The sequence below is a fragment of the Heptranchias perlo genome, chromosome 6, assembly GCF_035084215.1.
Source record: "Heptranchias perlo isolate sHepPer1 chromosome 6, sHepPer1.hap1, whole genome shotgun sequence".
NCBI lineage: Eukaryota > Metazoa > Chordata > Chondrichthyes > Hexanchiformes > Hexanchidae > Heptranchias > Heptranchias perlo.
The window spans coordinates 77,913,746-77,936,087 of record NC_090330.1 but is presented as its reverse complement, the minus strand read 5'-3'; the positions used below and the strand labels follow the sequence as shown (position 1 = coordinate 77,936,087).

The 22,342-nt window shown below is 46.1% G+C and overlaps 1 protein-coding gene across 2 annotated transcripts in view; it reads right to left on the bottom strand.

Annotated features, from left to right (window-relative positions):
* The window catches only part of LOC137322562 (opioid-binding protein/cell adhesion molecule-like), a 129,090-nt gene that overhangs the window by 86,347 nt on the left and 20,401 nt on the right, over positions 1 to 22,342 (bottom strand). The window lies entirely within an intron of this gene.

Here is a 22,342-nt window from a genome sequence, read left to right as displayed (position 1 = left end):
CAAAGATAGTAAAACAGAGCCTGGGTGAGAATGTCCCCATTGTCTCTGTGGTTTCAACTAAGAACACATCTTAATGGTACCGGGAGTAGCACCAGCTGGGGTAAGGTGCATGTAAAAGGGAAGACAATTATAGTTTGATAGGATTATCAGATGCTCTGCCTCTCTTCCACCCGGACTGGTGGCCAACACGAAGGGAACCTGGTTAAGATGAGGTACAGCATCTAACGGGATATTGTAGGGAGAATTTGGATTAAGGGATATAATGGGGAGGGCACCAATTCACAGGTGTAAAATGGTCTGAAAGGTACCATTCAGTCTAGTTAGGCTGGAAACAAAATATAAAGCACCATAGGATATTTGACTATGTAGGCCTTTTCAAATTAACATGAATAGGTTTAGCTGACCAAGAACATTCGCAACTTACTTGAGAGATGTTTAGAAGGAGTCTGTTCCTAAGAACAGATAAGAGTACAAAGGCGTATTGATGAAACATGTCTGTGTTCTATTGGGACTTCTCTAGTTCAAGGGCTAGTTATATTCATTGTTATAATTCTTATAGATTATTGCTTACTTAAATGTTGCTGCACTGCAGAACCTGCAGAACCAGTGAGCACCGTAATAATTGGTTATCATCAAATGATAAAAGGGGGGAATGAGAATCCCTACGTGGTCAGTTTTCGGTAAAATATTAAAATGTCTACGTGGCAAAGAAGCAGAATGCAAAATGGTTAGAAAGGGTTAATTAGTTAGTAACTGAGATTGGTACAGGTGGCCTGGCCTCCTGCTGGGCCATATGTTTGCTTAGTCAGCAGGCCTGCATTGTCTTATCAATGATAGGTCTTTGATGTGAGTCAAGGACTGGTCTGAATGTCTCCATGTTTATGGCAGATCAATATAGGTAACGAGCTTAGCCAAAGTTGAAAGACATTCCAGGTTGGGAGATAAGGAACAGAAGGAACAGGGAAGAACATTCCAAGTTGGAAGGTGAGGAAGTATCCCCTTTGATGTCTAACAGCGACATGGTCAGCACATGGATTGTCTATGATTGGCCGGAAATAATGTAACCCCGCATGGCAACCTGTGCCCGGCTTATGATTGGTGTTGACTCTTGTGTTAATGATGTTCCAACCTCTATGGATTTGTATAAAGGTATGAGTCTTTGTCTTTGTCTTTGTCTCCTTATTCTGTTAGAATCGTTCGGATTCTCTCAGGAATCTGAATTGAAGCGACAGACTAAGATCTGCTATTAAAGTTGTTTGAACTTTACGGTGTACTCGAATCAGTTCTTGCTGAACCAGACTGAGGGGAAAGAATCCGGATCGTCACAATAACATCCCATGCTGAAGACTTGTGCTCCAGAACTAACCGCTCCTCTAGCCAAACTGTTCCAGTATGCTACAACACTGGCATCTACCCGACAATGTGGAAAATTGCCCACGTATGTCCTGTCCACAAAAAGCAGGGCTAACCTAATCCAACCAATGACCACCCCATCAGTCTACTCTCAATCATCAGCAAAGTGATGGAAGGTGTCATCAACAGTGCTATCAAGCGGCACTTACTCACCAATAACCTGCTCACTGATGCTCAGTTAGGGTTCCGCCAGGACCACTCAGCTCCAGACCTCATTACAGTCTTGGTCCAAACATGGACAAAAGAGCTGAATTCTAGAGGTGAGGTGAGAGTGACTGCCCTTGACATCAAGGCAGCATTTGACCGAGTGTGGCACCACGGAGCCCTAGTAAAATTGAAGTCAATGGGAATTAGGGGGAAAACTCTCCATTGGCTGGAGTCATACATAGCACAAAGGAAGATGGTAGTGGTTGTTGGAGGCCCCAGGACATTGCTGCAGGAGTTCCTCAGGGCAGTGTCCTAGGCCCAACCATCTTCAGCTGCTTCATTAATGACCTTCCCTCCATCGTAAAGTCAGAAATGGGGATGTTCACTGACAATTGCACAGTGTTCAGTTCAATTCGCAACCCGTCAGATCACGAAGCAGTCCGTGCCCGCATGCAGCAAGACCTGGACAACATCCAGGCTTGGGCCGATAAGTGGCAAGTAACATTCATGCCAGACAAGAGCCAGACAATGGCCATCTCCAACAAGAGAGGGTTTAACCACCTCCCCTTCACATTCAATGGCATTACCATCGCCAAAACCCCCACACCAACATCCTGGGGGTCACCATTGATCAGAAGCTTAACTGGACCAGCCACATAAATACTGTGGCTACAGAGCAGGTCAGAGGCTGGGTATTCTGCAGCGAGTAACTCGCCGGAGGAAACCTGACTCCCCAAAGCCTTTCCACCATGTACAAGGCACAAGTCAGGATTTTGATGGAATACTCTCCACTTGCGTGGATGAGTGCAGCTCCAACAACACTCAAGAAGTTTGACACCATCCAGGACAAAGCAGCCCGCTTGATTGGCACCCCATCCACCACCCTAAACATTCACTCCCTTCACCACAGGCGCACCGTGGCTGCAGAGTGTACCATCTACAGGATGCACTGCAGCAACTCACCAAGGCTTCTTCGACAGCACCTCCCAAACCCGCGACCTCTACCACCTAGAAGGAAAAGGGCAGCAGGTACATGGGAACAACATCACCTGCACGTTCCCCTCGAAGTCACACACCATCCCGACTTGAAAATATTTCGCCATTCCTTCATTGTCGCTGAGTCAAAATCCTGGAACTCCCTTCCTAACAGCACTGTGGGAGAACCTTCACCACACGGACTGCAGCGGTTTAAGAAGGCGGCTCACCACCACCTTCTCAAGGGCAATTAGGGATGGGCAATAAATGCTGGCCTTGCCAGCGACGCCCACATCCCATGAACAAATAAAAAAAAGGAGAGATTGGGTCGACTCGGCCTGTATTCACTACAGTTTAGAAGAATGAGAGGGGATCTCATTGAAACGTATAAAATTCTGACAGGGCTAGACAGACTGGTTGCAGGGAGGATGTTTCCCCTGGCTGGGGGGGTGTCTAGAACATGGGGTCACAGTCTCAGGATACAGGGTACGACATTTAGGACTGAGATGAGGAGAAATTTCTTCACTCAGAGGGTGGTGAGCATGTGGAATTCTCTACCACAGAAGGCTGTGGAGGCCAAGTCACTGAATATATTTAAGAAGGAAATAGATAGATTTCTAGACACAAAAGCATCAAGGGTATGGGGAGAGAGCGGGAATATGGTATTGAGATAGAGGATCAGCCATGATCATACTGAATGGCGGCGCAGGCTTGAAGGTTGAATGGCCTACTCCTGCTCTTATTTTGTATGTTTCTATGTTTGTCTGAGGACTAATTAAGAGACAAACCAATCAATAAGTTTCCGATCCTTTAGAAGTGAGCAGTTCAATGTCAGTGTCGACGTTGAATGGACATTACATGACTGAGGAAGGGAATGAGATCCTAATGACTTATGGTACACTCATGCCCCACAAATTTAGCATTGTTTTCAAGTTGAAACTGCATGAAGCTTGGAGTCCAAATCAGATGTTAAAACCTGAACTGATTCTGAAGCAAAGCAGAGTGAAACTCCTTTCTCGTATTTTCTTCATTTGCATTGCTTTATAATACATATGCCCATATATGGATGGACATATTATGAGCCGAGGTCAACTTCATTCTAAATTTCTGAGGGTCAGAAAAAGGGGCACAGACCCAGCATATAAACTCTACCCCTGCCTAAACAAATGTTTCCATCCCCAGGCCGTTGGAATTTCAGGACTGTGTGTTCAATCTGAATTACTGCCACTGAAGAGAAATGAGTCTTGCCTTTTCTGATCTGTATAATTGTATCCAATTTAAATTTGGCATCCACCGGGGCCCAGGTACCAATAGAATCAACAATTGGGACTGATGCCCCTTGTATTTTTGAATTTCTGTCTTTGACATCCCCTCTTGACCAGGCTTGGGGCATCTACTGCCACTTCCCATTTATCAAGATTGTGTGTAGAGTGCACTAGATCAGCAAATTGGTCCACAACAAAATGTTACCTGTGAAAAGAAGTGCCATCATTCTTTCAGAATGCCAGGAACAGACACTGCAAGACTGTCCCTTACAATGTCATCCAATTAATGAAAACATTGAAGAGGATGGAAGCCTCACCCTGCTTTCAAGATACACTAAGCGAGTCTCTCATCAACGAATCCTTATATATCAGATACAATATTACACACATTATAGGATATGTTCAATGAAGAGCCAAGAGACTGTGATCAGAGATAGAGCCCATACTACACTTCCTTTGAATGTGACTCCTCACTGGGAGTGTGGGATCACTAAATTTGCCCTTATTATGAAATGAAACCACCCGATACTAGAAATACACATACACTACAGAGTGAGATTAGTGATTCTGAAATCACACAATGTTAGGAACTCAGAAACTAGAATATTGTAATGATCTTCTCAAAGTGGAATACTCCAGAATATGGCAGAAGACAAAGTGCTAAAGTTTTTAAAAATGCCTGCTCTGACACCTCACAAATAGCGGGTGCTAAATATAAATGAAACCATTTTTCTCACTTGATGAGCAGAATTTGGTAGAAGCTTAAAGACCCTTGCTAGATTTGCTAAGGAATGCACATTAAGGCTGATGTAACAAAATTACACTACTGACCGGGAGCCTCACCTGTTGGGAGCATATATCAGGAATTTGAGCACATATTCCTCATAATGTTCTATCCACTTATAGCCAGAAGATTGTAGGGGGAGCTGGCCCGAATTCACAGAATGTCTACCTGGCATGTGAGGCTACCTGTGTGGAAAGTTTTTTTTTTGAAATCAGCTCAGATATCCAGAGGAACAACTTTGTAATTTTGTTGTGGCTTCACATTCTGCGGCAGGACAGCAGAATTATAGACATAATTAGTTATTAAGCAAGAAAAATCATCATTTAGAATGGCACGGATTGTATAATCGTCATTTAGAAAGGCACAGATTAATCAAGGACAGTCAGCATAGGTTTGTTAAGGGAAGGTCGTGTCTGACTAACTTGATTGAATTTTTTGAGGAGGTAACAAGCATTTGATGAAGTCTACATGGATTTTAGCAAGGCTTTTGACAAGGTCCCACATAGCAGACCGGTCAAAAAAGTAAAAGCCCATGGGATCCAAGGGAAAGTGGCAAGTTGGATCCAAAATTGGCTAAGTGGCAGGAAACAAAGGGTAATGGTCAAAGGGTGTTTTTGTGACTGGAAGGCTGTTTCCAGTGGGGTTCTGCAGGGCTCAGTACTAGTTCTCTTGTTTTTTGTGGTCTATACTAATGATTTCGACCTAAATGTAGGGGGCATCATTAAGAAGTTTGCAGAAAATACAAAAATTGTCCATGTGGTTGATAGTGAGGAGGAAAGCTGTGGACTGCAGGAAGATATCAATGGACTGGTTAGGTGGGCAGAAAAGTGGCATTTGGAGAGGGAAAACAAGGCAAGGGAATACACAATAAATGGTAGGATACTGAGAAGTGTAGAGGAACAGAGGGACTTGGAGTGCATGCACACAGATCCCAGAAGGTAGCAGGACAAATAAATAAGGTGGTTAAGGAGGCATACGGGATACTGTCCTTTATTATTAGATGTTGGTATGGTTCTTAACAAATACTTTGCGTCCTTCACAAAAGAGAGGAACGATGCAGATGTTGTAGTTAAGGAGGTGAAGTGTGAAATACTGAATGGGATAAATATAGTGAGAGAGGGGATATTAAGGGGATCAGCATCTTTGAAAGTAGATAAACCACCAGAGCCGGATGAAATGTATCCCAGGCTGTTAAAAGAAGCAAGGGAGGAAACAACCGAGGCTCTGAGCATCATTTTCCAAACCTCACTGGATATAGGCGTGGTGCTGGAGGATTGGAGGACTGCTAACGTTGTACCATTGTTTAAAAAGGGAGTGAAGGATAGACCGAGTAATTACAGGGCAGTCAGTCTAACCTCAGTGGTGGGCAAATTATTGGAATCAATTCTGAGGGACAGAATAAACCATCACTTAGAAAGGCATGGAGTAATCAAGGACAGTCAGCATGGATTTGTTAAGGGAAGGTTGTGTCTGACTAACTTGATTGAATTTTTTGAGGAGGTAACAAGGAGGGGTAGATAAGGGTAGTACATTTGATGTAGTCTACATGGGTTTTAGCAAGGCTTTTGACAAGGTCCCACATGGCAGACTGGTCAAAAAAATAAAAGCCCATGGGATCCAAGGGAAAGTGGCAAGTTGGATCCAAAATTGTCTTGGTGGCAGGAAGCAAAGGGTAATGGTCGACGGGTGTTTTTGTGACTGGAAGGATGTTTCTAGTGGGGTCCTGCAGGGCTCAGTACTAGGTCCCTTGCTTTTTGTGGTCTATATTAATGATTTAGACTTAAATGTAGAGGGCATGATTAAGAAGTTGCAGATTATACATAGTGGTTGATAGTGAGGAGGAGGAAAGCTGTAGACTGCTGGAGATATCAATGGACTAGTCAGGTGGGCAGAAAAGTGGCAAATGGAATTCAATCCAGAGAAATGTGAGGTAATGCATTCGGGGAGGGCAAACAAGGCAAGGGAAAACACAATAAATGGGAGGATACTGAGAGCTGAAGAGTGTTGCGGCAACTAAAGAATTATAGGCTTTGTGATATTAATGCTGATGTAAGAGTTGTGAGTGTATAATCTTTATATGTATACTGAAGTTATGCTAGCTACGAGATAACCACCTCGGACACCGGATAAGGGGAATTGTAAACCATAGAAAGGCAGAAGTAAGAGCTGAAGACAGTTGAGATAACAGGGACAGTTGAGATACAGGAACAGTTGAGATAACAGGAACATCTGCTCCCACGCACTTGTGAGACTCCATGATGACTATGGGCAAGGTACAGGCGAGACCTAGGTGGTCACATGCGTGAGGCCAACAGACTGCTGCCTATCAGTATTAATCTTACTGTGCATAAAACCTGATGAAATTGTTTAATCGGAGAGACCCTTGGCTCTCTAAGGCTCTCCCCTGCATATGCTTGAATAAACTCTGCTTATGAAAGGCTCTCCGGACTGAGTGTGGGTGATTTGAATGGTGACCGAGAAAGTCGCTACAACAATTTGCATAGTCGGCAGGATCTCAACTGGCCAAGTGGCGTGTCTAGTCCATCTCGGGTGAGTAAGACACACTTTACTGACCCTTGATAGGACAATACACGGGTAATACCTAGTCGGAGATCCGGATACTGAGTCGTGGCAAGATAGCGTAAGATGGTATTTGTGTACAGACCAGGGAGATAGTGTACTCGGGACAAATTCTGGTACATATTGCATTTGTTTCGTGACATAAGCCGAACATAATGCCTGCTAAGGACAAGATGGGCCTTGTGGGGTCCATCGTGGAAACGGTAATGGGAAAACATAAGAAAACACGCGCATGTATGGAAAGGGACAGATGGGATTGTACTTGGGAACCAAGTAAACAGAAAGAATGGTGGGAGGCATGGAAGAAAGATAAAGACAAAGCCACCACAGTAATTCTTTGCCAATGTTATATACAAACAACTAAGATGTTAGATAATGCAAGACAACATTTTTGCAAAGAGAAGGAAGCAATGGAAAGAGATGAAGGAGCTCAGGAAACAACAACCTGAACTACAAATGAATTATAAGAGGAATGAGGACGGAATAGATTGAGACAGTCTGGATGAGGAAGCCTCAAAATACAACCGAGACGATGACTGGCCTGACTGGCCACCAGAGTACGAGCGTCCGGAACCGACTGCTCCGCACCTATACATATCAAAAGTGTGCCCACTAGAGGACAGAACCAAGCATATAGTACTGAAATACACAGGCCAGATACCCCAGCTGAAAAACAAATGTTACCAAAGGATTTGGGGCCCCTGAAACAGAACCATGGCAACACCGAGTTCTGGTCCCGGCTTGAGGAAATGATCGACGTTCACAACATGCACTCGCTTAACACACACACCCTGGTCCGAGCTAAATGCCCCAAGACAATTTGGCTTGGATTGGCAGCCGGGACCCAGGATGCGACCTGAGCCCAGGCAGCGGGGGCGACACATGCACAAAAATATGCAATATTTAAGACACAGGTGAAACAAGCATTAGGGGCAGGAATTAATAATTGGGGGGCCATCATCGGGATTGTCCAAAAACCAGGGGAAACCCCAAATGAATATGCAGAACATAAGTTCATGGCCTATGAGGAGTTCTCAGGAGTGGCAGCTCCTACCTGAGATGATCTGGTCTTCATTAAAATGTTGAAGTAAGGTCTAAGTGTAAAACACCAAAAAATATTGGACCTGGGGCTCCCGGAGGGGAATCAATATGGCCCAGTCAAGTGAGGTTGATTCCAAGCACCAAAGGGCAAAGGTGGTTGCCATGGTCGTAGCGGCTGCCTCGACCACCATAGCCTGTTTTACATGTGGCAAGCCAGGACACCAATCCAAGGATTGTCGCTAGCGTAAACCACCGCATTGGGACACCAAATGTAACAATTGTGGCAGGAAAGGACATGTGAAATTCGACTGCTGGGCGAAAGGAGGTGGGAAAGGGGGCAAAGGCCCGCGTCAAAGTGATAGCCAAAGACGAACGGGCCCATTGCGGGGCACTGGTGTGCATCCTCGAGCCTCTGCAGGACACGAGGGTTAGGGTCAGCCCTAAAAGAGCACAACTAGAACAGGGTATGGTCCGATACCTCGGACACAACATAACACAGAGCCACTGAGTGATGGCGAAAGATAGGCAAGAAGCTATAGCAAGCATGCCACGGCCAGTAAATGTGAGGGGAGTTAGGAAGGTGTTAGGTCTCTTCAACTATTGTCGGAATTTTGTCCCCGGATTTACCAGTATACTAGCCCCGATCCAGAATCTTGTGAAAGGAGGGCTGGGGCCATTGGAAACTGCCGAGTGGAGATCCAAGCAGGAACCAGCATATGCTGCAACAAAATGTGCTCTGATCACAGCCCCTGCCCTGGGGCTGCCTGACATGTCCAAACTATTTTACCTGCACTGCGATGTTGACGCTGGCTGTATAATGCTGTGCTCACGCAAGAGTACGGGGATAGGAAGCGCTCTGTGGCATATTATTCCACCCACCGGTCTCTGGTTGCCGCCGGACTTCCCAGGTGTGTTGCTGCCCTCGATTGTGCAACATTGGCCATAAGGGTTTGTGAGCCAATAGTAATGGCAGGGCAGCTCATCTTACACACGCAACACACTCTGGTCTAGTTGTTGAACACGGGCAAGTTACAGACGGTCTCAGATAGCCGACTGGCGGCATGGGAGGCTGTCTTGATACCAAAGGATAAGTCGGTACAAATCATAAAGGATGTAGGTAATAATCCAGCTTCTGGAGTCCTAACCGAGGGCTCGGACCACACATGCCAGGTAGAGGTCGAACAGGAACAGAGCTATGGGGTAAAAGACACCCCCTTGGAGGGAGAGGTAATGAACCTCCTTGTGGACGGGCCCCGGAGATTCGTGGATGGAGTTCCACATACAGAATGGGCAAGATGGGACCCTGATTAGCTCTGGCCAACTGGATGGACGCTTGTCCGCCCAGGTGGTGGAACTCGCAGCCCTAATTGAAGCCTGGAATGGTCAGAGGGAAAAAGGGTTAACATTTTCACAGACAGTTTATTCGCCTTTGGGGTGGTTCATGACTATATGGCATCATGGGCGCGAAGAGGGATGACCTGTGGGACTGGGGACTGAACATTCAGATCCACCTGTGAATCAGACTGATATCACATGTATTATTGGTGGTGCAACTACTAATTGTATTGATTCTCCTATGTGTGGCGTGCAATAGATGCAAGCGTGCAAAAGCTGAAGGGTTAGCCAGGGCTATTACTAAACTGGTAAAGGAAGAAAACCGCTCCTTGCAGTGGAAGTTAAACCTGTATGAGGTAATTTAGGGGGAATTAGGGTAGGGCTTTATGGACGAAGTCTAACCGAGTCAATAGGATCTGGTGAAACCATGAGAGTCCTAGTATATAGGGAAGCGAACCTTATGACTACCGACTGATCACTGGAAAGGCATAGGGGGAGTATCCAGGGTTGGCCATCCGGGGTCGGACAGTTGTCTGACCCAGGGCCAAAAGGAGGGATTGTTGCAGCAACTAAAGAATTACAGGCTTTGTGATATTAATGCTGATGTAAGAGTTGTGAGTGTATAATCTTTATATGTATACTGAAGTTATGCTAGCTACGAGATAACCAGTGTGACCACAAGGCATAATGGGAAGCTTGACCAAAAAGGACTAAAGCATAGTGTCAGCAGTTTAACAGTAGCAGTTGTCATAATCATGTTTTCACGAAACCTTGTAACAAGAACAATGGACTAAGATAATGATAATGGGAGACCTCGGACACCAGATAAGGGGGATTGTAAACCATAGAAAGGCAGAAGTAAGAGCTGAAGACAGTTGAGATAACAGGGACAGTTGAGATACAGGAACAGTTGAGATAACAGGAACATCTGCTCCCGCGCATGTGCGAGACTCCTTGATGACTATGGGCAAGGTACAGGTGGGATCTAGGTGGTCACATGCGTGAGGCCAACAGACTGCTGTCTGTCAGTATCAACCGTACTGTGTATAAAACCTGATGAAATTGTTTAATTGGAGAGACTTTGGCTCTCTAAGACTCTCCCCTGCATATGCTTAAAGAAACTCTGCTTACGAAAGGTTTCCGGACTCAGCGTGGGTGATTTGAATGGTGACTGAGAAGGTCGCTACAACAATAGGAAGTGAGGGACCTTGGAGTGCATGTCCACAGATCCCTGAAGGTAGCAGGACAGGTAGATAAGGTGGTTAAGAAGGCATATGCGGTATTTTCCTTTATTAGCCGAGGCATAGAATATAAGAGCAGGGAGGTTATGCTAGAACTGTATAAAACAGTAGTTAGGCCACAGCTTAAGTACTGCTTACAATTCTGGTCAGCGCATTACAGGAAAGATGTGATTGCACTAGAGAGGGTTCAGAGGAGATTTATGAGGATGTTGCCAGGACTGGAGAATTTTAGCTATGAGGAAAGATTGGATAGGCTGGGGTTGTTTTCCTTAGATCAGAGCAGACTGAGGGGTGATTTAATTGAGGTGTACAAAATTATGAGGGGCCTCGATAGAGTGGATAGGAAGGACCTATTTCCCTTAGCAGAGAGGTCAATAACCAGGGGGCATAGATTTAAAGTGATTGGTAGAAGGATTAGAGGGGAGCTGACGAAAAATGTTTTCACCCAGAGGGTGGTGGGGGTCTGGAACTCACTGCCTGAAAGGGTGGGAGAGGCAGAAACCCTCCACTCATTTAAAAAGTACCTGGATATGCACCTGAAGTGCCATGACCCACAAGGCTATGGATCAAGTGCTGGAAAGTGGGATTAGGCTGGGTGGCTAATTTACGGCCGGAGCGGACACGATGGGCCAAATGGCCTCCTTCTGTGCCGTAAATTTTCTATGATTCTATGATTCTACGATTAGCCGAGGCGTCGAATATAAGAGCAGGAAGGTTATGCTAGAACTGTATAAAACATTAGTTAGGCCACAGCTTGAGTACTGCGTACAGTTCTGGTCACCACGTTACAGGAAAGATGTGATTGCACCAGAGAGGGTACAGAGGAGATTTACAAGGATGTTGCCAGGACTAGAGAATTTTCGGTATGAGGAAAGATTGGATAGGCTGGGGTTGTTTTCTTTGAAATGGAGGAGGCTGAGGGGTGATTTAATTGAGAATTATGAGGAGCCTGGATAGAGTAGATAGGAAGGACCTATTTCCATTAGCAGAGAGGTCAATAACCAGGGGGCATAGATTTAAAGTAATTGGTAGATGGATTGGAGGGGAGTTGAGGAGAAATGTTTTCACCCAGAGGATGGTGAGGGTCTGGAACTCACTGCCAAAAAGGGTGGTAGAGGCAGAAACCCCCATCCATTTGAAAGCTACTTGGATTTGCACTTGAGGTGCCGTAACCTACAAGACTACAGACCAAGAGCTGGAAAGTGGGATGAGGCTGGATAGCTCTTTTTCAGCCGGCACAGTCATGATGTGCTAAATGGCCTCCTTCTGTGCCCTAAATTTCTATGATTCTATGATTCTATGAAGAAAAGCTGAATGCTTTCTTTAGCTGACTTCAAATTTTGCTATATGGTGCATGTAACTATTAAATGGCTCTTTGTAGCTCCTTTGTGTTGTGTTTATTTCTTTTCTGGTCAGCCAGTTGTTTTTCATACACAGAAACCCATCACCACACTTAAAAAATTTGACTTTGTCTAATGTCACCATGAGGTGTAAGGATGTAACACTAAACCTTTATAAAGCACTGGTTTTGCCCCAGCTGGAATACAGTGACCAATTCTGGGCACCGCACTTTAGGAAGGATGTTAAGACTTTAGAGGGGGTGCAGAAGATATTTACTAGAATGCTACCAGGGATGAAAGATTTCAGTTACGTGGAGAGATCAGCCAATCTGGGGTTGTTGTCCTTAGACCAGAGAAGGTTAAGGGGCGATTTGATAGAGGTGTTCAAAATCATGAAGGGTTTTGATAGAGTAAATAAGGAGAAACTGTTTCCAGTGGCAGAAGGGTTGGTAACCAAAAGTCACATATTTAAGGCAATTGGCAAAAGAACCAAAGGCAACAAGAGGAAAAACATTTTTGCACAGCGAGTCGTTATGATCTGGAATGCGCTGCCCAAAAGGGTAGTGGAAGTAGATTCAATAATAACTTTCAAAAGGGAATTGGATAAGTACTTGAAGTGGAAAAATTTGCAGAGCTTTGGGGAAAAAGCAGGGGAGTGGGACTAATTGGACAGCTTTTTCAAAGAGCTGGCACCGACATGATGGGCAGAATAGCCTCCTCCTGTGCTGTATCATTCTATGTTTCTATAATCCTGTGACCTAAATTTTATCTTGAAGCCGGGAAACAAGCAGTGGTTGGCGGGGGGAGGGGGGGTGCATTGGGGGGGTGAGGTTTGTGGAGAGGAAATCCGGAAGTAAGGGTTTCCCGCAGATCCTACCGAAGTTAACGGTAGAACCTGGTTTAAATATTTCAATTCGGTTTCATAGAGTCATAGAGTCATACAGTACGGATAGAGGCCCTTCGGCCCATTGTGTCCGCGCCGGCCATCAAGCCCTGTCTACTCTAATCCCATATTCCAGCATTTGGTCCGTAGCCTTGTATGCTATGGCATTTCAAGTGCTCATCCAAATGCTTCTTGAATGTTGTGAGGGTTCCTGCCTCCACAACCCTTTCAGGCAGTGAGTTCCAGACTCCAACCACCCTCTGGGTGAAAAAGTTCTTTCTCAAATCCCCTCTAAACCTCCCGCCTTTTACCTTGAATCTATGTCCCCTTGTTATAGAACCCTCAACGAAGGGAAAAAGCTCCTTAGTATCCATCCTATCTGTGCCCCTCATAATTTTGTACACCTCAATCATGTCCCCCCTCAGCCTCCTCTGCTCCAAGGAAAACAAACCCAATCTTCCCAGTCTCTCTTCATAGCTGAAGCGCTCCAGCCCTGGTAACATCCTGGTGAATCTCCTCTGCACCCTCTCCAAAGCGATCACATCCTTCCTGTAGTGTGGCGACCAGAACTGCACACAGTACTCCAGCTGTGGCCTAACCAGTGTTTTATACAGCTCCATCATAACCTCCTTGCTCTTATATTCTATGCCTCGGCTAATAAAGGCAAGTATCCCATATGCCTTCTTTACCACCTTATCTACCTGTTCCGCCGCCTTCAGGGATCTGTGAACTTGCACACCAAGATCCCTCTGACCCTCTGTCTTGCCTAGGGTCCTCCCATTCATTGTGTATTCCTTTGCCTTGTTAGTCCCTCCAAAGTGCATCACCTCGCACTTTTCCGGGTTAAATTCCATTTGCCACTGTTCCGCCCATCTGACCAACCCATCTATATCGTCCTGCAGACTGAGGCTATCCTCCTCACTATTTACCACCCTACCAATTTTTGTATCATCAGCGAACTTACTGATCATACCTTTTACATTCATATCCAAGTCGTTAATGTAGACCACAAACAGCAAGGGCCCCAGCACAGATCCCTGTGGTACCCCACTGTCCACAGGCTTCCAGTCACAAAAACAACCTTCGACCATCACCCTCTGCCTTCTGCCACTAAGCCAGTTTTTTATCCAAAGTGCCAAGCACCCTGGATTCCATGGGCTCGTACCTTCTTGACCAGTCTCCTGTGGGGGACTTTATCGAAGGCCTTACTGAAATCCATGTATACCACATCCACTGCGTTACCCTCATCCACACGCCTAGTCACCCCCTCAAAAAATTCAATCAAATTAGTCAGACATGATCTTCCCTTGACAAAGCCATGTTGACTATCCCTGATTAATCCTTGCTTCTCCAAGTGGAGACTAATTTTGTCCTTCCGAATTTTTTCCAATAATTTTCCTACCACTGATGTTAGGCTCACTGGCCTGTAGTTCCCCGGTTTTTCCCGACTCCCCTTCTTGAATAATGGTACTACATTAGTGGTTCTCCAGTCCTCTGGCACATTCCCTGTGGCCAGAGAGGTTCTGAATATATGTGTCAGAGCCCCCGCTCTGACACATATATTCAGAACCTCTCTGGCTGCAGCCGGGGATTGGAGAGAAGACAGGGAGGGATGGAGGGAGAGATTGTGGGCCGGAGGAGTGGGGCCGTGGAGGACATCGGGGGCAGGGGCGGCGGGGAGGTGGAGATCGGGTGGGAGTTGGACATCGGAAGCGGAGAGAACAGCTAGACGTCGGAGGTTGGGGAAGAGTTGGATATCAGAGGTCAGGACAGTTGGACATCGGAGACCGGGAGAACAGTTGGACATCGGAGATCGGGAGAACAGTTGGACATCGGAGATCGGGAGGCAGAGTGGGGGGGCGGGGGGTTGGCTGATCTCGGGGGTCTGATCATGGCAGGTAAACTTGGTAAGCCGCACGGATGCCCTCCTGCTCCTCCTGGCCCACAAACAGTGCAATAAAGGTACTTAGTTCATGGATCCGGCTCTTCTCACTTCGTTTTACCGACCGTGATTCCCGCGGCCTAGGAAACCCGTGCTGGAGGCGTTAAATTCAAAGGTATCATGAATTCAACTTAATAAACCTATTTAATGCCTCATAATCACGTTAATTGCTCTGTTAACCACCCATCCTTCTGAAATAATTAAGGTCACGCTTCGGCTAGTCGATTACTCGCACATACCCAAATCATAGAATCATAGAATCATAGAAGTTACAACATGGAAACAGGCCCTTCGGTCCAACATGTCCATGTCGCCCAGTTTATACCACTAAGCTAGTCCCAATTTCCTGCACTTGGCCCATATCCCTCTATACCCATCTTACCCATGTAACTGTCCAAATGCTTTTTAAAAGACAAAATTGTACCCGCCTCTACTACTGCCTCTGGCAGCTCGTTCCAGACACTCACCACCCTTTGAGTGAAAAAATTGCCCCTCTGGACCCTTTTGTATCTCTCCCCTCTCACCTTAAATCTATGCCCCCTTGTTATAGACTCCCCTACCTTTGGGAAAAGATTTTGACTATCTACCTTATCTATGCCCCTCATTATTTTATAGACTTCTATAAGATCACCCCTTAACCTCCTACTCTCCAGGGGAAAATGTCCCAGTCTGTCTAACCTCTCCCTGTAAGTCAAACCATCAAGTCCCGGTAGCATCCTAGTAAATCTTTTCTGCACTCTTTCTAGTTTAATAATATCCTTTCTATAATAGGGTGACCAGAACTGTACACAGTACTCCAAGTGTGGCCTCACCAATGCCCTGTACAACTTCAACAAGACATCCCAACTCCTGCATTCAATGTTCTGACCAATGAAACCAAGCATGCCGAATGCCTTCTTCACCACCCGATCCACCTGTGACTCCACTTTCAAGGAGCTATGAATCTGTACTCCTAGATCTCTTTGTTCTATAACTCTCCCCAACGCCCTACCATTAACGGAGTAGGTCCTGGCCCGATTCGATCTACCAAAATGCATCACCTCACATTTATCTAAATTAAACTCCATCTGCCATTCATCGGCCCACTGGCCCAATTTATCAAGATCCCGTTGCAATTCTAGATAACCTTCTTCACTGTCCACAATGCCACCAATCTTGCCTCCGTTAAACCTGGAAGTGGGTGCGTTGGAGCCGGGTTGCGGTCGCGCTCCAAAAATCAATTATTTTAATGACCCACCTGACCCCAACCCATCCGATCTTGGGGGTTCAACTTCCCCCCTATGACTTCAGCATAAATCCTGCAAGAGCTGCATTATGTTGGTTTGCTGAAGGACCAGGCTGTTTCTCCCGATTTTGTTTGATCCCAAATTCTGTAGGAAAGTTTTTAAAGGATCTTATAAAACTGGTTTGTCCATTTAACCCTTCACACACAATATTTGAACAGGTTCCATAAGTCTCTTATACTTTTGCTTCTGCAAATAACACTAGCTGTGAATAATATTATGTTTGGTATTATGCACTTCCCAAAGTGATGTGAGATGTAATGGAGTCAACAACAATAATCGCTGTTCTCCTGGAGCACGCTGTCTTCCATTACATCGTACAGAATATCAACTTTCAGTGCATCGGGAGAAAAAAGTATCTTTTTTTTATTTGTTCATCGGATGTGGGCGTCACTGGCGAGGCCGGCATTTATTGCCCATCCCTAATTGCCCTTGAGAAGGTGGTGGTGAGCCGCCTTCTTGAACCGCTGCAGTCCGTGTGGTGAAGGTTCTCCCACAGTGCTGTTAGGAAGGGAGTTCCAGGATTTTGACCCAGCGACGATGAAGGAACGGCAATATATTTCCAAGTCGGGATGGTGTGTGACTTTGAGGTGAACGTGCAGATGGTGTTGTTCCCATGTACCTGCTGCCCTTGTCCTTCTAGGTGGTAGAGGTCGCGGGTTTGGGAGGTGCTGTCAAAGAAGCCTTGGCGAGTTGCTGCAGTGCATCCTGTAGATGGTACACACTGCAGCCACAGTGCGCTGGTGGTGAAGGGAGTGAATGTTTAGGGTGGTGGATGGGGTGCCAATCAACCAGGCTGCTTTGTCCTGGATGGTGTCAAGCCTCTTGAGTGTTGTTGGAGCTGCACTCATCCAGGCAAGTGGAGAGTATTCCATCACACTCCTGACTTGTTCCTTGTAGATGGTGGAAAGTCTTTGGGGAGTCAGGGGGTGAGTCACTCGTCACAGAATACCCAGCCTCTGACCTGCTCTTGTAGCCACAGTATTTATATGGCCGGTCCAGTCAAGTTTCTGGTCAATGGTGACCCCCATGATGTTGAAGGTGGCGGATTCGGCGATGGTAATGCAGTTGAATGTCAAGGGGAGGTGGTTAGACTCTCTCTTGTTGGAGATGGTCATTGTCTGGAGCGAATGTTACTTGCCACTTATCAGCCCAACCCTGGAAGTTGTCCAGGTCTTGCTGCAAGTGGGCACGGACTGCTTAATTATCTGAGGGGTTGAGAATGAACACTGTGCAATCATCAGCGAGCATCCCCATTTCTGACCTTATGATGGAGGGAAGGTCATTGATAAAACAGCTGAAGATGGTTGGGCCTAGGACACTGCTCTGAGGAACACCTGCAGCAATGTCCTGGGGCTGAGATGATTGGCCTCCAACAACCACAACCACCTTCTTTTGTGCTACGTATGACTCCAGCCATTGGAGAGTTTTCCCCCTGATTCTCATTGACTTCAATTTTCAATTTTATTAGGGCTCCTTGGTACCACACTCGGTCAAATGCTGCCTTGATGTCAAGGGCAGTCACTCTCACCTCACCTCTGGAATTCAGCTCTTTGGTCCATGTTTGGACCAAGGCTGTAATGAGGTCTGGAGCCGAGTGGTCCTGGCGGAACCCAAACTGAGCAACGGTGATCACGTGCCGCTTGATAGCACTGTCAACGACACCTTCCATCACTTTGCTGATGATTGAGAGTAGACTGATGGGGTGGTAATTGGCTGGATTGAATTTGTCATGCTTTTTGTGGACAGGACATACCTGGGATCTACCCGACAATTTTCCACATTGTCGGGTAGATCCCAGTGTTGTAGCTGTACTGGAACAGCTTGGCTCGAGGCTTGGCTAGTTCTGGAGCACAAGACTTCAGCACTACAGCCGGGATGTTGTCGGGGCCCATAGCCTTTGCTGTATCCAGTGCACTCAGCCGTTTCTTGATATCACGTGGAGTGAATCGAATTGGCTGAAGACTGGCTTCTGTGATGGTGGGGATATCGGGAGGAGGCCAAGATGGATGATCCACTCGGCACTTCTGGCTGAAGATGGTTGCAAACGCTTCAGCCTTGTCTTTTGCACTCTTGTGCTGGACTCTGCCTTCATTGAGGATGGGGATGTTTACAGAGCCTCCTCCTCCCGTTAGTTGTTTAATTGTCCACCGCAGGACTGCAGAGCTTTGATCTGATCCGTTGGTTGTGGAATCGCTTAGCTCTGTCTATAGCATGTTGTTTCCACTTTTTAGCATGCATGTAGTCCTAAGTTGTAGCTTCACCAGGTTGGCACCTCATTTTTAGGTACGCCTGGTGCTGCTCCTGGCATGCTCTTCTGCACTCCTCATTGAACCAGGGTTGATCCCCTGGCTTGTTGGTAATGGTAGAGTGAGAAATATTCCAGGCCATGAGGTTACAGATTGTGCTGGAATACATTTCTGCTGCTGCTGATGGCCCACAGCGCCTCATGGATGCCCAGTTTTGAGCTGCGAGATCTGTACTGAATCTATCCCATTTAGCATGGTGATAGTGCCACACAACACGTTGGATGGTGTCCTCAGTGCCAAGACGGGACTTCATCTCCACGATGACTGTGCGGTGGTCACTCCTACCAATACGACAGGTAGATTGGTGAGGACGAGGTCGAGTAAGTTTTTCCCTTGTGTTGGTTCGCTAACCACCAGCCGCAGGCCCAGTCTGGCAGCTATGTACTCGGCCAGTAGTGGTGCTACCGAGCCACTCTTGGTGATGGACATTGAAGCCCCCCACCCAGAGTACATTCTGTGCCCTTGCTACCCTCAGTGCTTCTCAACATGGAGGAGGACTGATTCATCAGCTGAGGGAGGACGGTAGGTGGTAATCAGCAGGAGGTTTCCTTGCCCATGTTTGACCTGATGCCATGAGGTCCAGAGTCAATGTTGAGGACTCCCGGGGCCACTCCCTCCTGACTGTATATCACTATACCACCACCTCTGGTCAGTCTGTCCTGCCGGTGGGACAGCACATGCCCAGGAATGGTGGTGGAAGAGTTTGGGGCGTTGGCTGAAAGGTATCGATTCTGTGGGTATGGCTATGTCAGGCTGTTGCTTTACTCGTCTGTGGGACAGCTCTCCCAATTTTGGCACAAGTCCCCAGATGTTAGTGAGGAGGACTTTGCAGGGTTGACTGGGCTTGGTTTGCCTTTATTGTGTCCGGTGCCTAGTGGTCCCCCGTCCGGTTTTATTCTTATTATGACTTTTTTTAGCGAGATTGTACATCTGAATAGCTTGTTAGGCCATTTCAGAGGGCAATTAAGATTCAAGCACATTGTTGTGGGTCTGGAGTCACATTTTGGCCAGACCGGGTAAGGACGGCAGGTTTCCTTCCCTAAAGGACATTCGTGAACCAGATGGGTTTTTACGACAGTCTGATAGTTTCATGGCCACCATTACTGATTCTAGCATTTTAATTCCAGATTTTATTTAATTAATTGAATTTAAATTCCCCAGCTACCATGGCAGGATTTGAACTCATGACTCCGGATTATTTGTCCAGTAACATAACCACTATACTACCGTACCCCTATCTGGAGTGAGCTTGATTCTGAACAAAACATGTCAATGAATAGGAATGTATAAATTCACAGCTTTGCTTAATCTGGAGCTGGATTAATATCCCAGGCTATTTCTAGATAGTTTAAAGAATTGCTAAACCACATAAATGGCATAAAATGAGTGTTACTGCAAATGGGTGCTGATTAGCTAGGTTCATGTCATTAAAGCTAATTAAATCCTATACTGGTAACTCATGGTGTGGGAACCTGAAGCATTTTTATTCATTGCTGTTCAATAAATGGTGAGATTAATACCCAGTTGTTATAAGTGAAAAATATGAAATCTCACTTAGTTAATTTTCTTCACTTCCCCACACTGTCACCCCCAGAGTCACACAATGACCTATCCTTGAGCCCTTCCTTTACCTCATCTTTATGCTGTGCCTCGTTAACATCAACAGGAGGCACAGGTTCTGCTTCCATCTGTACATTGAAAATGTCTAGTGCTACCTGTCTACCACTTCTCTTCACCCCATGACGACCTCCGCGCTGCTAGACTGCTTGTCCATCACCAAGTCACAGATGAGTCGCAACTTCCTCAGCTAACATTGTGAAGACTGAAGCTATCATTCTGATTCCCTATTGCAAAGGTCACTCCCTGTCCACTCACTCAGGCTGAATAAAACCATGCAAGACTTTGGTATCCTGTTTAATCCTGAGTGAACTTCAAACCCCACATCCGCTTTATCACCAAAACCATTTCCACAATATTGCCACACTTTGCCCCTACCTCAACCTTTCTGTTACTAAAACCCTTATACATGCTTTTGTCACCTCCAGACTCAATTCAATTCATTATTCAATACGTTCCTTGCCAGCCCTCCTTCATCCACACTCTATAATCTCCAACATGCAAAATACAGCTGCCCATATCCTGGCCCACTGTAAGCCCTGTTAACCCACCACTCCCATCCTTGCTGACTTACAATGTCCCCCCATTTGTTTAAGAAGGGCGGCAGGGAAAAGCCTGGGAACTACAGACCGGTGAGCCTGACATCTGTAGTGGGTAAGTTGTCAGAGGGTATTCTGAGGGACAGGATCTACAGGCATTTGGAGAGGCAGGGACTAATTAGGAACAGTCAGCATGGTTTTGTGAGAGGAAAATCATGTCTCACGAATTTGATTGAGTTTTTTGAAGGGGTAACCAAGAAGATAGATGAGGGCTGTGCAGTAGACGTGGTCTACATGGACTTCAGCAAAGCCTTTGACAAGGTACCGCATGGTAGGTTGTTACATAAGGTTAAATCTCATGGGATCCAAGGTGAGGTAGCCAATTGGATACAAAATTGGCTTGACGACAGAAGACAGAGGGTGGTTGTAGAGGGTTGTTTTTCAAACTGGATGCCTGTGTCCAGCGGTGTGCCTCAGGGATCGGTGCTGGGTCCGCTGTTATTTGTTATTTATATTAATGATTTGGATGAGAATTTAGGAGGCATGGTTAGTAAGTTTGCAGATGACACCAAGATTGGTGGCATTGTGGACAGTGAAGAAGGTTATCTAGGATTGCAACGGGATCTTGATAAATTGGGCCAGTGGGCCGATGAATGGCAGATGGAGTTTAATTTAGATAAATGTGAGGTGATGCATTTTGGTAGATCGAATCGGGCCAGGACCTACTCCGTTAATGGTAGGGCGTTGGGGAGAGTTATAGAACAAAGAGATCTAGGCGTACAGGTTCATAGCTCCTTGAAAGTGGAGTCACAGGTGGATCGGGTGGTGAAGAAGGCATTTGGCATGCTTGGTTTCATTGGTCAGAACATTGAATGCAGGAGTTGGGATGTCTTGTTGAAGTTGTACAGGGCATTGGTGAGGCCACACTTGGAGTACTGTGTACAGTTCTGGTCACCCTATTATAGAAAGGATATTATTAAACTAGAAAGAGTGCAGAAAAGATTTACTAGGATGCTACCGGGACTTGATGGTTTGACTTACAGGGAGAGGTTAGACAGACTGGGACTTTTTTCCCTGGAGAGTAGGAGGTTAAGGGGTGATCTTATAGAAGTCTATAAAATAATGAGGGGCATAGATAAGGTAGATAGTCAAAATCTTTTCCCAAAGGTAGGGGAGTCTATAACGAGGGGGCATAGATTTAAGGTGAGAGGGGAGAGATGCAAAAGGGTCCAGAGGGGCAATTTTTTCACTCAAAGGGTGGTGAGTGTCTGGAACGAGCTGCCAGAGGCAGTAGTAGAGGCGGGTACAATTTTGTCTTTTAAAAAGCATTTGGACAGTTACATGGGTAAGATGGGTATAGAGGGATATGGGCCAAGTGCAGGCAATTGGGACTAGCTTAGTGGTATAAACTGGGCGACATGGACATGTTGGGCCGAAGGGCCTGTTTCCATGTTGTAACTTCTATGATTCTATGATTCTATTGAAGGGTTGATTCCATGGACGGGCTTTCCTAGAGCAGTGTGGTGTTTGCTGAGTGCACTGGTCAGGAAATTAATGAAAAATGAGGCACTGCAGGCCCATTATTTCTGAATTAGCACTCCCAGTGAGTGCTAGTCAATGCCAGAATCATCCAATCATGGAATCAGCC